This window comes from Taudactylus pleione, unplaced genomic scaffold (genome assembly GCF_031769625.1).
Source record: "Taudactylus pleione unplaced genomic scaffold, aTauple2 ptg000376l, whole genome shotgun sequence".
NCBI classification, from domain to species: Eukaryota; Metazoa; Chordata; class Amphibia; order Anura; family Myobatrachidae; genus Taudactylus; species Taudactylus pleione.
The window spans coordinates 5107987-5123217 of NW_028284777.1; the positions used below are offsets into that span (position 1 = coordinate 5107987).

General features: G+C 41.6%; 1 protein-coding gene across 1 annotated transcript in view; it reads left to right on the top strand.

The window, feature by feature from the left end:
• The first annotated feature begins 385 nt into the window (after positions 1-385).
• The window catches only part of PTPN13 (protein tyrosine phosphatase non-receptor type 13), a 383825-nt gene continuing 368979 nt past the window's right edge, over positions 386-15231 (top strand). Inside the window, exon 1 of the mRNA XM_088445047.1 lies at positions 386-839. The gene's annotated coding sequence lies outside the window, so the exon portion shown is untranslated. The remainder of the gene's footprint in view (positions 840-15231) is intronic.

Sequence of the window (15231 nt, forward strand, 5' to 3'; positions counted from 1 at the left end):
ACTAGGTGACCTGGAAAAAGTAAACTGTCTGGGGTCCTGAGGACCGAGTTTGAGAACCACTGCTCTAAACTAAAGCATGGCAGAAAACAGTAGCTGGCACTGAATTAAACAGCAAATTGACATAAAATATCCCACAGGGAAGCTCTAGCAATGTATGAAAACTTCACACATATATTACTTAATGTTAATAAGGTTTATTTATAAGTAATAGTATTTGGTGTTGAGAGAAATTTTAAGGAGCTGTAATCCAAATCGGCTCAATAGATGCGAATGTACCATTAAGTGGCAGCAGAGAGCCTGTGAGAGGTGCTGTGTAGGGGGAGGCGGAGGAGAAGGAGGAGAGGGGGGAGTCAGAGAGGGAGAGCCTGGCAGTGTGATAGGCAGCCTGTGCGTCCCTGTTACAATGGTTACAAGATCCAGCCCTGCACTAAAGAAGTAGCAACACAACAACAAAGAGGGAACTGCAGCTGAACATGGGGATCGTACGGGACAGACTTGGGTAGAAGATCAGCACCTTTTCTTTATGTGCAGCCACTGAACTGCACTTTGTCTGCTACCTGTGTGTGTGTGCAGAGAGCTGGAATTTGCTGCTTTGTGACTCTGGCATGTGGTCCAGTCCCTGGATACACTCAGGCTGACTCGGGAGGCCCTTGGCCGTATCTGTACCAGGAGATGCTCATATTGCTGCTGCTGCTGCCATACTGGATGTTTTCCCCTCTGGCTCCTGATCTCATTCCCCAAAACTTCTAGAAAGAGTAATCTGACACTGGGAATAACTACAAGAGGGGCAAAAAAGCGACAAAGTCTGATGTACAAGTGCTAGACCCCTCCTGTGAGAGGTAAGCATGCACATAGCTCACGTGTGATCAGAAATACCCCTCACAATTTGCTTAGGTGACATACATATTCCTCCTGGCACATGGAATCACAATGTAACTTTAACTCTTGTAATATGAAACACTTGTTGTTGTGAACCTGTGTATTTGTTAACTGTTGTGTGTGTCTATTATTGATGTATTTATTGATGCACTTTTTATCAGATGTATGTATTTAGTGCCACATACTGTAGTAGCACTTTTCTTTTCTGCTAAATGTTCTGAGATATTGAATAGTGTGTGCCTGTGTTGGTATGGAATGAGTTACATGTCTGCGGATTGTAGAGAGAGGACGGTTAACACGTTCAGTGCCATTCTGCACCGGGGCTGGAAGGTGGAGGATGCTCCCTAGTGGTTATCTGGCCGTGCTCTGAACCTAGGAGGGGGTGGGCTGTGAAATCTTATTGTGGTTTTTTTTTTTCTCCCCATAGTTTTAGTAGCTCTTACATAGCAAGAATGTTGAGAAGGTGTTGCAGATTAAGGGGCCCCAGACTTAGATTTATTCTCTTTATATTTTCCAATGATCAGTCCCTGATTCGAACCAATTCATGTCTTTGACTCAGGAAGAATAAATCCTCTCAGTCGTTTTTGGTTATTGTTATGAATGATTTTTTTTTTTTTGTCCTCCCAGTCCCTCATAATGTTACCCACTCCCATTAGACATAGCAATAAACAGGACACTTCATTAAAGACATGTGTGAAAGCAACAATGGGTTTCTATGGCAGGGAGTGGATGATTTATCTCTGTTGCTCTCTGTAAAAGTTTCCAACCTTCATATAATCTTGTTTATTAAATATTGCTCTGCCAGCCCTTTTTTTGTTTTGTTTTTTTTTGGAACTTGAAAGAAATATTGAACACAGTTTACATCTTTATATGTTTTGTTTGTTTGTGGATGTTGATAGTGCAGAGTGTGCACTGCCTTTCAGGATTACTGATCGATATAATGGTAGTCCTACCTTGATTTGTGATTTCATATGATATAAACCAGTCTTGGGCAACATAGGGCCCTCCAGCTGCTGTGGAACTTAACATCCCAGCATGCCCTCCCACAGTTTCAACATACTCTAACAACAAAACTCTGGCAAGGCATGCTGGGATATGTAGTTCCACAGCATCTGGAACGTCGCAGATTGCCTACCTCTGGTCTAGTCCATCTAGTCTGCTCGTTGTAATACTGTAGCTAATTCACTCTATTGTATTATTCCATCAAAAATACTGTTTGTGTATATGTATTACTGTTCCTTTTGTCTGATATTTTGTTAAGTGTTCTAATCACATTTAGTGGCCTATGTATTAATAATCGCGATACTGCCGTGATTATTAACAGCTCGTCTCATGATGGACTGTTTAATTTTTTTAAATGTCTGGGCTATATGCTAAGTGTAACCCGCAGGGAAAGCAGTAGTGTTAACTGCTGTCTTTGTAAGTTACACACACTTAGTACATTGTTACATCCCCGGGATATTGTACAGGTCTTTCATATTTGTTAGAGACTCCTCTTGAGAAACTGACACTGCGCATGCCTTTTGTCAGTTGACCGTACCTGTTGACTTTTTTTGTGCATGTCGACCTTTTGTCCCTGTTGACCTAGTGCATGCCAACAATTTGGTATCAACATTTTAACTGTCGACCTCTCATCCGGATACCTCCATGGAACTGTGTAGCCGGCAGTAATTGGTGAAAAAGATTGTTTAATAGCGATGCAAGTACTACTTAATGTATACCATCTGGATCCTATGGCATATGTACACATAACACCTCTTTTGTAGTATCTACAGTATATTTTCTGTCTATATGGTACAGTAGGGAATAACATTTCCTTATGTAGGTTACCCCTTTATATCTTATACCCCTTTTACACCAGAGCAAAAACCTGGGTTTTTGCTGGGTCGACCCAGGTCGCAGCTCAGTGTAAAAGGGTCCCTGAAAAACAACCCGGGTCAAGTGACCTGGCAATCCAACCCAGGAAGCTACCAGGGTCAGACCCATGATGGACCTGGGTAATGGTGCAGTATAAACGTCGCAACAATGGGTTATTCGACCTGGATCATGCATAAAATTAACTGATTGGTGGTTGTGGAGCAGTCACATCCCATTTTTTATGACCTTACAAGTTTAGCAGGGCAGACACAAGTTCAGTGTTAACGGGGCTGACCAGAGAATAACCCAGATCAATGGTGCTGTGTAAACTGTGTCTGACCTGGGTTGGAACCATGTCTGAAAACCCAGGTTGGACCTGGGTTTTTGGTGGAAAAGAGGTATTAGTCTGAAAGTCATTTTCTCCTTCAACATAACCAACCCTTCAGCTATTAGTCTTAATGGTGCATACACACGGTCAGACTTTTCCTTCAGATATGAACGATAACGATTTAAAAATCGTTCAGTCGTTCATATCTGAAGGAAAATCTGACATATCTGACATACCTGAACGATGGACGATCAACGATGCGCGTTCCCGTTTGTCAGATAACGATTTCTGACATCTGATGTGTTTGCAGTCAGACTTGGACGATTCCATTCATTTTAATGCAGTCAAAAATCGTTCAATCGTTCAAATCGTTCAAATCGTTCAAAACTTTGGTAAAATCGTTCAAATCGTTCAAAACTTTGGTAAAATCGTTCAAATCGTTCAAAACTTTGGTAAAATCGTTCAAATCGTTCAATCGTTCATCTGACAAATCTGACAAGTCTGACAAATCTGACCGTGTGTATGCTCCATAAGCTGCATACACACACAACGATTTAGTTAATGAACGATTTTAGTAAACGATTTTCTCCCTTGAAAAAATGAACTACAATCATTTACTAAAGTTGTTCATTTAAATGTAATGAACGATTTTCTAGAACTATAAACGATTTTTGCATATTCCCTTACTGAAAATCGTTGAGTTGACAAGTCTGACTGAACTACAAACTACAAACGTGAACGCGCATGAACAAAAATCGTTTATCGTTTGACTCAGAAAGTGAACGATTTTTACAAACGATTATCGTTTAACGATAATCGTTCAAAAAATCGTTGTGTGTGTATGCACCTTTACTATTCATACCCTTTTCTTTTTACTATTGAGTTTTTTTGTAAATTACATTTCTGCTTGCACTTTAGAACATTTTGTTTGTTTTGTATCTTAAGACTAGATTTATACAATACTGTGCAAAAGTTTTAGGCAGGTGTAGAAAAAATGCTGCAAAGTAAGAATGCTTCAAAAATAGAATTTTAATAGTTTATTTTTATCAATTAACAAAATGCAAAGTGAATTAACAAAAAACAAATCTAAATCAAATCAATATTTGGTGTTATCACCCTTTGCCTTCAAAACAGCATCAGTTCTTCTAGGTACACTTGCACAAAGTCAGGGATTTTGTAGGATAATAGATTGGTATGATTGGTTAATCATACACCTAACAGGTGATAATGATCATCATTTTCATATGTAGGTTAAAACACAGTCATTAACAGAACCAGCTGTGTAGGAGGCTTAAAACTAGGTGAGGAACAGCCAAACTCTGCTACAAGGTGAGGTTGTGGAATACAGTTTCATGTCACAGGTGATACACTATGGCAAGACTGAGCACAGCAGCAAGGCACAAGGTAGTTATACTGCATCAGCATTGTCTCTCCCAGGTAAAGATTTAAAGCAGACTGGGGTTTCAAGATGTGCTGTTCAATCTCTTTTGAAGAAGCACAAATATATGGGCAACGTTGAGGACCCTAGACGCAGTGGTCGGCCAAGGAAGGATAAAAGACACATCATGCTTCCTTCCCTTCGAAATTGGAAGATATCCAACAGTGCCATCAGCTCAGAACTGGCAGAAACCAGTGGGACCCAGGTACTCCCATCTACTTTTCGGAGAAGTCTGGCCAGAAGTGGTCTTCATGGAAGAATTGTGGCCAAAAAGCCATAGCTTTGATGTGGAAACAAGGCCAAGTGACTCAACTATGCATGAAAACATAGGAACTATAGTGCAGAAAAATGGCGGCAGGTGCTCTGGACTGATGAATCAAAATTTGAACTATTTGTCTGTAACAGAAGGCAGTTTGTTCGTCGAAGGGCTGGAGAGCGGTACAATGATGAGTGTCTCCAGGCAACAGTGAAGCATGGTGGAGGTTCCTTGCTAGTTTGGGGCTGCAATCCAGCAAATGGAGTTGAGAATTTGGTCAGGATTAATGGTGTCCTCAATGCTGAGAAATACAGACAGGTACTTACCCATTATGCAATACCATCAGGGAGGTGTCTGATTGGCTCTAAATTTATTCTGCAGCAGGACAACGACCCCAAACATATAGCCAATGTCATTATGAACCATCTTCTCAACATCGAGTCTGTCTGGGATTACATGAAGAGACGAAAGGATTTGAGAAAGCCTACAACTACAGAAGATCTGTGGTTAGTTCTCCAAGATGTTTGGAACAACCTCCCTGCCGAGTTCCTTCAAAAACTGTGTGCAAATGTACCTTGAATTATTGATGCTGTTTTGAAGGCAAAGGGTGGTCACACCAAATATTGATCTGATTTAGAGGTCTCTTCTGTTCATTCACATTGCATTTTGATAATAGATAAAAATAAAGTATTAAAATTCAATTTTTTCAAGCATTCTTACTTTGCAGCATTTTTTCTACACACGGAACAATGTAGGTAATGATCCAATCTCGTTAGCGATTTCCCTTGAACTCCTGGACAAACGATATTGTGCATACACATGGAATGATTGTACAAACGATATAGATGGGCCGTTAATGAATAAAAATCGTTAATGCTATATCGTTTGGCAGCAAACAACCTCACGATGCATCTTCTGTCTCCACGTCGTTTGGTACAAAATGGTGGAGGGGAGTGGCCAGGAAAATTGACGACAAATTGTTCATCGTTCATGACATTGTTCATTGTGCATACATACGGAACGATGTGTGCCAAATCGTGGTAGACAGGTCGATACCTTTCTGCAGGTTCAAGTGATCAGCGACCACGATCAACGACAGCGGGAGCGCGCATCAGCATTGTTATCATGCCCACACATGGCACTTTCTAAACGATATGTCGTTCCAACTGGTCGAAAACGGCTATATCGTTTCATAAAAATCGTATCGTGTGTGGGGACCATAAAACTTTTGCACAGTACTACGGTATGTTTCCTTTTTCATTTTCTAATTAGGGTTTCAGCTTCTTAGAACTTATAACAACTGCCACGTCCTTGGGAAACCATATTGAGTTTTTATTTCATTATTGTTTACTAATATGTGTTACAGTTCTGTTGTATTTGATAGTGTATTTTTTAGTTTATTACACTGTTCCTACACTCATATCAATTCCTATTTGTCAGTCACATCAATTCTGATTCATCTAAAGTCAGCCGCTTTGAAATCGAAAATCTTTATGCTAGTGTGGTTTTGTTTTATTGCTGCATGTATGCAAAAAGTTTCTCTTTTTCACTGTTTGTTTTTGAGGAAGTTTTTCCCTGCGGGTTTTTTGTTTCGTATTGTTTTTGTTTTTTGCATGTGAAATAAAAAAAAATAAATCGGTGTTAAGGAAGCAATATAACCTAAATAACTGAAAAAGCCATATAAAAATGTTGGTTTGTATTGTTATATCTATAACAAGGAAGGTATTTCGAACAAAAATCCTCAAGGTAAGGGCTACCATTAGTGCAATATATGTGCGCACTTACTCGTGGGGTGAGCCGGCTTGTGGCTAACCGAATCGATCCTTATGTCTCTATTTGTGAAACGTAAATCTAGGATTGCATACTTTCATATTCATTCTCTAATTGTTGGACACAAGCAGTCTGGAATGTTACTACTATTGACGGATTTAATAACTGGTGAATTGCAGTTCACATCTGGTATATTGAAATCTCCATTGATCATTGATTATCTTTTCACCTGCTTACATGTTCTAATTTGAAATGTGTATATTACCAACATCATGGACGACCAGTAGTAAAAAGTGTGGTCACTAGTTTATATACTAACGATGCTCAAAAATACTACAGTACTTTATTTGCTACAGTCAACAAGATGATTTCTTGGAACATTTTAAAATACCCTTTTTGAGCTGTCCTATTTTTTTTATTCATATCACTCCTTTTTAAAGTCCCATCATAGACATGTTAAATGAAGATGCGTTCTTCATTTTTTTTAGAACTCCCATATATAGTCCCAATGGACTTTTAAACTGGTGTAAATGATTTATAATAATGCAGATTATTTCTGATATAATGGCTAATCTGTGTTGTGAGTTAATTATAAATTAGTTTCAATGGTATACAATGTTTATGTATAGCCAGAATTAGCATAGTTTTGATCTCTGTAGGAGACAATTAGGTGTGACATATATACTTTGCCAGTGTGTCCTATCCTTGCACTTATTTAGACTTGCATTATTTAGACTAGGGCCCTATGTATTAAGCTGTTTTTTTGGGGGGGGGGGTTTTTACATAAAATTATGTAGAAACTGCATAATTTTATGTATTGTAGCTATGTACTAATGACACAAATGCAGGGGATTTTACAGAAACCTTCAGCAATATGCTAATTAGCACTGCAGATCGCGGTCCCCATTATTATCAATGGAGACTACGATCTGACCCCTATGTACCAAACTCCAAAAGTGAAGCTATACAGTGTTTGGGCCCGGTAGTTTACACCATCTTCAAATGGTATAAATTGCTGCGAGCCTATGGAGGCTCCAGGTGCAGGAGAGAGATCTTTCGACTTCTCCCCTGCAGCCCCCAGCTGGCCCCAGAAGCTGACACATGCGCAGTGTCAGCTTCCTCCGGAGAAGATTTTCACTTCTGTAAAAGATTTCTACAATTTGCCGTTGATATAACTCGCAGGGACAGCGAGATTTACGATTTACGTTTCAATTAAAATATCCCTGGCAATATGGATACTTACTAATCGCAGCAGTTCCGTGATTATTAGTACATAGACCCCTTAAGGCAGGGGTCTTCAACCTTTGGCCCTCCAGCTGCTGTGGAACTACACATCCCAGCATGCCCTGCCACCATTTTGATGTAACAGCATGCTAAAACTGTGGCAGGGCATCCTGGGATCTGTAGTTCCACAGCAGCTGGAGGGCCAAAGGTTGAAGACCCCTGCCTTAAGGCATTTAATAATCTTGCAAACCTTTCTACCCCTATAATGTCGTTCTGTTTAATATACCGTCTGTGACATAAAGACTATGGGGCCTATTCATCATACCTAAACTTTCTCTGGAGGTAATTAGATTTAGAACTCGCATGGAGTTCTACCTAATTACCGGAGGAATTCATCATTCCTCCTCTCCATAACTATCTATTCCGAAAAGCTGTCATTTTTGCGATGACAGCTTTTCAGGAAATAGTTTTCCCTCTCTACACTAACTTACCGCAGCTGGAATCTGTGCTGTGCATGCGCTGTTACATCTGTAAAACCAGCACATGCGCAGCACTGCCTGCAGCTGCGGTAATGTTGTGTGGCAATTAATGCAGGGTGACTTAACCAGGAGATATCAGTGATATCTCCTACGTTAAGTATCTTCATGAATACTAAAATAACGTCAATTAAGGAAAATGTCCTTTAAAAACTTTATTTTAGTGTTGATAAATAGGCCCCTAGGATCAAGTTAACAAGTGCCGGTTTGGAAACAATAGGACAAACATGTAAATCACTGTTGTAGGAGACACACTTTTATCTTCAACAAAGGAGAAATATCATGGCTGTGTATGGACCCAGACGCCTTGTTGAACAATTACGTAAGATTGAACTCTATTGATTTAGACCTAATGTTGAACTTGTTACCTAGGCAAACTGCTACACATGAACTGCTACATATGAATTCAGCAAAAAGCATAGAAAAAAAGAGCCACGAGACTATACGCGATGACTCTAATGATGTAGAATTATTACAACACAAAAATAAAATAGCTTTATAGTTTTTTATTTTTTATTTTTAGCACCATGATTGTATTGCAAATTACCTGGCTTTTAAGAATAATCACTACTGAAAATATCTTTTTATCTACAAGTATAATAAAGCGATATGCATTTCTGTAGAAATGTTTTGCACTGCTCAAACTCAAATCATTTACGCTATTTGCTTGTTAAAATCTCCATATATACTTAAGCAGCAGCTGTAGTATGGAAAGTGGTGCTGCCTGACGATCACCTTATTATAATTCTAGAACAGACTTCCAAGCAGGCGCTGCATGTATAATTAGAGAGCTACACCATTGTTGAAACCTTAACTTTTGGCTTAATGGTTTGGCACTAGTTAACCTATGGTCCCCAGCGGTTTTTGCTTGTACAGTGGCACAACTTAATCAGATTAACATTTTACCAACAGACTGGAATGCAATGCCTTTGTGATTTGGAATGTGAAATAGAGCTGCAGTGTACTTACTAAATTAATGCCATTTTGGAATTGTTTATATGAGAAAAAGCTAGCATAGTTTGTGCCTCACTAGGCGAGTGTAGAGTAGAACTATGACAGCATGGGAATGACCCCAAGCTCTCAAGTATAACAATTGTTCATGTATTCCTTGGGTTCATTAAGTTTAGTTGTAATTATGCTAGTTGCCAAAGGCACTATACAGTTATGGCAAGTTTGTATTTTTAACAACATTGGTATTTATTATGGTTTTGTGTTGTAAAGTTACTAATGAGTTTGCTAACTTGGCTCACATTGACCCAGATGCGGAGTTGAACGTATTCCTCTTTGCAGGACGTTTTTTGCATTAACGCACTGCACGTGCTCGGTAACTGTGTACGCAAGTACAGAAGTTGCAGAGTCCTATACATTTGAATTGCATCAACAGCTAGGACTGAAGAGGGGTAACTGTTCAGTGAGTGTCAAAATATCTGCAAGCTATGTAAAAGCCCCCATACACGGCACGATATAAGTGCCGATCCGACGGATCGGCACAATATAGGTGCTATATCGTGCCGTGTATGGGCATGGTGTACCGGCACGATATCGTACCTGATATTGTGCTACGCGCTCCTGCGGGATCGTATATCGCATCCCCAGATCTTCCCGCAGGTTCATCAGATCTGGGAGGCGATGTACGATCCCATTCAGTTGGAGGAGGGAGCCGGCATATCGTGCGGTCAGCGGGGACCATACGATTGCCGGCAGTGACAGCACAATCCATCTGCCGACGGATCGGCAGTCGCCCTACACTGTGCATTGCACCTTGTATCAGCTAATGCAAATGTGTACTGATGTGATGGCTAGTAGCAGCTAAGGTATAAGAAAGGGGGCAGGCTCTCTGCTAGCTTTGTAGTACTGGCATGTTTGCATATGGGTGAATGTGCACACAATACTGGAGCACATATCGAATTTCCGTCCATCTCTGCACATGGCCCATTATGTACAACCCAATTGATGTTACTACTGTTTAGCTCATATATTTTTAAACCTGATCAGTTCAATTTACATGCGCAATATATATTCAGCTCTGAAATGCTGCATTCACCTGTGTGTGACCACGCCGCAAACTCCACACAACATACAAAATCATTGATTTCTTTGAGAAACGAAATGGTCAGTAGTTTTTTGACGCAAAGATGAGACAAATCAATAATTGCGAAAAGCCATGCATGCTGTGCTATTGATCTGACAGTATTTTTTTCTTAAAAACCAGTGTATATAGATTGCCTATTTTGTGGGGTGTGCGCAAGAGGACCATTGAGAGGCTGCACTATCTGTGATTGCGGATTCTCATTGGTCATCAGCTGTACTAATGCTGGGGCAACTGCTAACTTGACAGGTGTGCTGCTATTCTGATATCAAGTCCAGGTTTTGGACCCTTAGGTCCTCACAGAAGTTGTCATGTGACGTGTCATGTGATGTTTCTTTTTATTGTAGTATTGTTTTTTGCTTATGGTATTTATTTAGATCAGGGCTCGACAAATCCCGGTCGCCTTGGCGACCAAGATTTTAGACCTGGCGACTAAGGGCCTGATTCAGACCCGTTCGCTATGCTGCGCTTGCTCACATTTAGTGATTTTTCTCAATCTGCGCTTGCGTATAATTCGCAATGCGCATGCGCAAACCAGTCAGTGCGATGGGAAAGTGCTCGCCGGTAGCCCGCAGTCGGGCCGCTATTTTGAGTGACCAATAGTGCCGTTTGTAGGCGGTAACAGGGGCGAGTACTTGTGAACGGGGGAGTGGATATGCGAACGCAGGCGTGCCCGACAGTCAGAACGGAGTTTAATGGGTGTGCATAATTAGCAAAGTAGCGTCATTACACATGTGACTTGGATGATTTTTCCCTGAACTGCTCGCACTGCTTGCGGGAGGCTAGGTCTACCTTAAGTTTTGCGAGCAGCTCCGATGGCTCCCGATGGTCCCGATTAATCCTACATTTCCTGGAGATGATGTTTGTTGCGAGTGGCAAGGGGCGTCTTTAAACACTTGCGAGCGCAATAAGCCCTCGCCCGCTAAGACATAGAGGCATCCTTACACCACAAAGAGCGAGCGCATGTTTTGCATAGACGGACCCTTTTTGAGAGCCAGGCACAGTACAAGTACAGCGAATTGTTAAAAAAAAAAAGTGCTCCTCTGGAGATGGTTACAGGAATAAGAGAGGCATGCCTGTCACAGGAAGAGGAGTGTGTACCCGCCATATTCAATCAGTGTGGCTCCGCCTCCTGCAAGGCAGCGTTTGTTGTGAAAAAGTCACCAGAGCTGCCTCAGCCTCACTGTGTAGGGAGACAGACGGACGGACCGACAGTCTCACGGGCCATGCTGCCACGCTGTGACTGCCCGCCAGAATGGATGGAGCCCACCCTGCCTGTGTTACTGCAGGACTGTGGTCCTCCGCCAAAGTGCTGGGGCCGCCGCTGCTCCCTGGTCTCACACCCTGCGGGATCAACTTTGACAGGGAGCCCATACAAACACAGTCCAACGGGGATGAGGGCTCAGACTTTTAAAGTAAGTGGCTGATAGCCCTCCTAGCTTGAACAACATGGGGTAGATAAGCCTGCAACCCCTACAGCCTGGGGCTTCTACAGTGCATGCTTGTACTTTTAGTTCCCCTACAAGTTTCCTCAGCCTGGTGCAGTGACTATAAGGGAAAGTCCCTCTGTCCTGTCATCTGTCAATGGTGCTATGAATGGAGAGGCCTGGTCTTATTCTGGAGGAGGGGATTACAGGGACTTTTTGCCATCCACACCTTTGTATTGAGACCTGCCATTCGACTAAGCCAAAGTATAATTTCCATTTGTGTAAAGGACTCAATAGTTATCGCATAAAGGAGAAAGTCTTAGATGTGCTAGACCAGGCGTAGGCAACGTGAAGCACTGCAGCTGATATGGAGCTACACTTCCCAGCATGCCCTAGCAGCCAAATTGTTGCAGGACATGCTGGTATGTGTCGTTCCATAGCAGCTAGAGGGCCGCTCGTTTGCTCCCCCTGTAGCTACTCAGTGCTAGATAGATCAACTTTTGAAACAGGTATGTGCTGTGTGCAGTGTTGTGAAAGGGCTTCACTGAATTTGGGGTATATTGTGTGGCATAACATGGGGACAGCTATGAGCATGTGATAGAATCTGATGACCATTGAAGAAGCATGTTTGGTAGTCTGATGGCATGCATGGAGATTAAGGGGCATTTAATAGACGTGTGGTGGCCTATACAAGTTTTCATGTATTTTGGTCGCAGACGATGGTCTGGCTCCTAAACTTTTAAACTGGCTCCTAGATTTTACACAAATTTGTCAAGCCCTGATTTAGATGCGTACTATGTGTTTCCTGATTTCTTTTTCTTTTTATTTAAGTAGCTGTTTTATATTCATGTGATGTGTGCTATATTACATTTTCTTCTTTGAATTAGTTTTTCGCTGTTGGTCAATAATTGTTAAGACACAACAGGCACAGTAAAGCTTATGGTATGATCTTATTTAACTTCCTTTTATTTTGTTGTAGACTTTATTATGCAAACTCTAAACTATCCCCTCACCACTTCCCCACAGTAGTCATTACAGTATTTGATACTTAGAAAAATAAGTATGCTGTCATGCTCTTGGAAGAACTGTATGCTTTTCAATTTATATTTTTCACATTTCATAGAAAGGAAGGCCAGAATCCGAGTTTAAATATCATAGGTACTTTCAGCTTTCAGAATTAAATAATCAGAGGTACGCACTAACTGCACGCAATGCCATTATTCATGCAGAACCTCCCCTGTAATACTCCTGAGATTTGATATAATACAACATTTATAACTTATAAACATCTTCTTTGTTTATTGTAATCATTTTTGTAGTTAACACTCACCAGCTTTGTGGAGCTCCCTCGGACTTCAGGGAGACAAGAGATGAGGCAGCAACAGCTCAGCCTCCCTTCTGTATAGTCAGACCTTGCTTGCAGGGCTGGAGGCGGAGCATAGAAAGAGAGCTAATAAAGGCATGCCTCTGAGTATGGAGGGGGTGGTGCATTGAACACTGATGGACACCTTGGATGTGTCATGTGACCAGGAAATGCACTGCAATGTTTAGAGATCGGAGCTCAGTCAGCAGAAGCAATAGAAGACACAGTGATCCGGGTAGGAGAATCAAGGGGCACTGAAGCTTAGTGTAGTGAGGGGAGAGTTACAGTGAGTAGGGGTTGAGGCGGGCTTCTGGCACTTAACCATACTTGCCTACTTTTGAGATTGTGAAAGCAATACGTATGAGCACGCGTTAAAGTGAGCGTGTACTGCTTCATATGTGAGATGTGTCATAAAGTTGACTTACGTTCAAATGTAAATGAAAATATAAAAGTAAAATTTGAAAGCTAAAATGCGCTCGTGTCTAGTCAGAAATATAGGTACTTCCCTTCAAAGTATACGGATCCTCTTCTTGGAGTTTTAATCCTTTCTCAATTGATATCCATAACATGCAAAACAAAAAAATTATACCACAACCATGGTGTAATATTTCCTTATAAGCAAAGTATTTATTAATAATGTAAAGTTAAATTGTGTATTCTGGTATTGCACAATATACACCAATAAAATACACTTATCCAAGATTAAAATAGATGGGCACTTGCCAGACGTCTCATTAACATAGGGCACGTAGATTTTTAGTTGGAGGTATTCCGGACTACCTCTAAACGAGTCTCTATTTAGGTCCCTCTGGGAATCCCTTGTGAGCAACAGGTCCTGTCACACCTTCAACACGTTTCGGGAGCGCTTCCTCCCTTCCTCAAGGCTGGGTGACAGGAAGTGAAAACAATCCTTCTTGTATACCCTCTATCATCGTCATTTCCGGGTCATAGGTTTCATTCTTTCAAAAGCGTGCTTGTGAGACTGAATGGGCATGGCCACACCCCAAGCAGCTTGTCTAAATCTGGCCACACATCTAAAGATTATCTGTCCAACCAGCCAACTAGTAGATTGGTTGCAATGAAAATCTGGTAAGGATTACAATCAGCAACTTGCTCCCAGACGCTGAAAAATGGACCAAAACTGTTGTATAAACAAATAGTTTAAATCAAACATTTAACAAACTTGTCTGACGACCATTTTCATCTGTTTTCTGGCATTTAGGAGTAAATTTCTGATCATCATTTACTCCCATTCCTTACCAGATTTTCATTCCAACAAATCAACAAGTTGGCTGGTTGGATGTAAGTTGTTCTAGTGTGTGGCCAGCTTAACACTAAAAGGCACTAGGCTGTCCCTTTGTTTGCTGCCGGCTCTCCTTTTGTTACCCTGTAACTGCCGCGCACACACTTGCCACTGTTATGCAGAGCAGTTATAAATGCACATACTTCCCCGATCATGACAGTGGACAGATCCTTCGGACAAGCACTGTCCTACTGAAATCTGGACAGTACGGACTCTGGGCCTGATTCAGAGCCGGACGCTATTTGCGCTCGCTCGTTCGTTCAGAAAAAGGGGCCGGATATTTAAATTGAGCGCTCGCTCTTTGCGGTCTGTTGATGCCTCTATGTCTGAGCGAGCGAACGAAACATGCACTCGCTATTTTGTAAAGACGCCCCCTGGCCGCTCGCATCATACGTCATCTCCGCTATTTATTTGATTAATCGAGTACGTCGAAAGGCGTCTGAACTGCTCACAGTGCTTGTGGTAGGTTTATCCTACCGAAATCATGCGAACAGTTCAGGTTAAGAGACAACCAAGTGACGTGGTTGATGACGCTGCTTTGTTAATTATGCACACCCTTAAAACGCCCGTTTTGACCGTTTGGCACGCCTGTGTTCGGATCTCCACTCCCCGTTTTCAAGCACCTTCCCCTGTTACCACCCACAAACGCCTCATCCTGTCACTCAAATTAGCAGGCACTCGCTATTTGGCGAGCGCTCGATTTCCGATAGAACTGACTGGTTGGCGCATGCGCATTACGACCCATGCGCAGATGTGCGAAC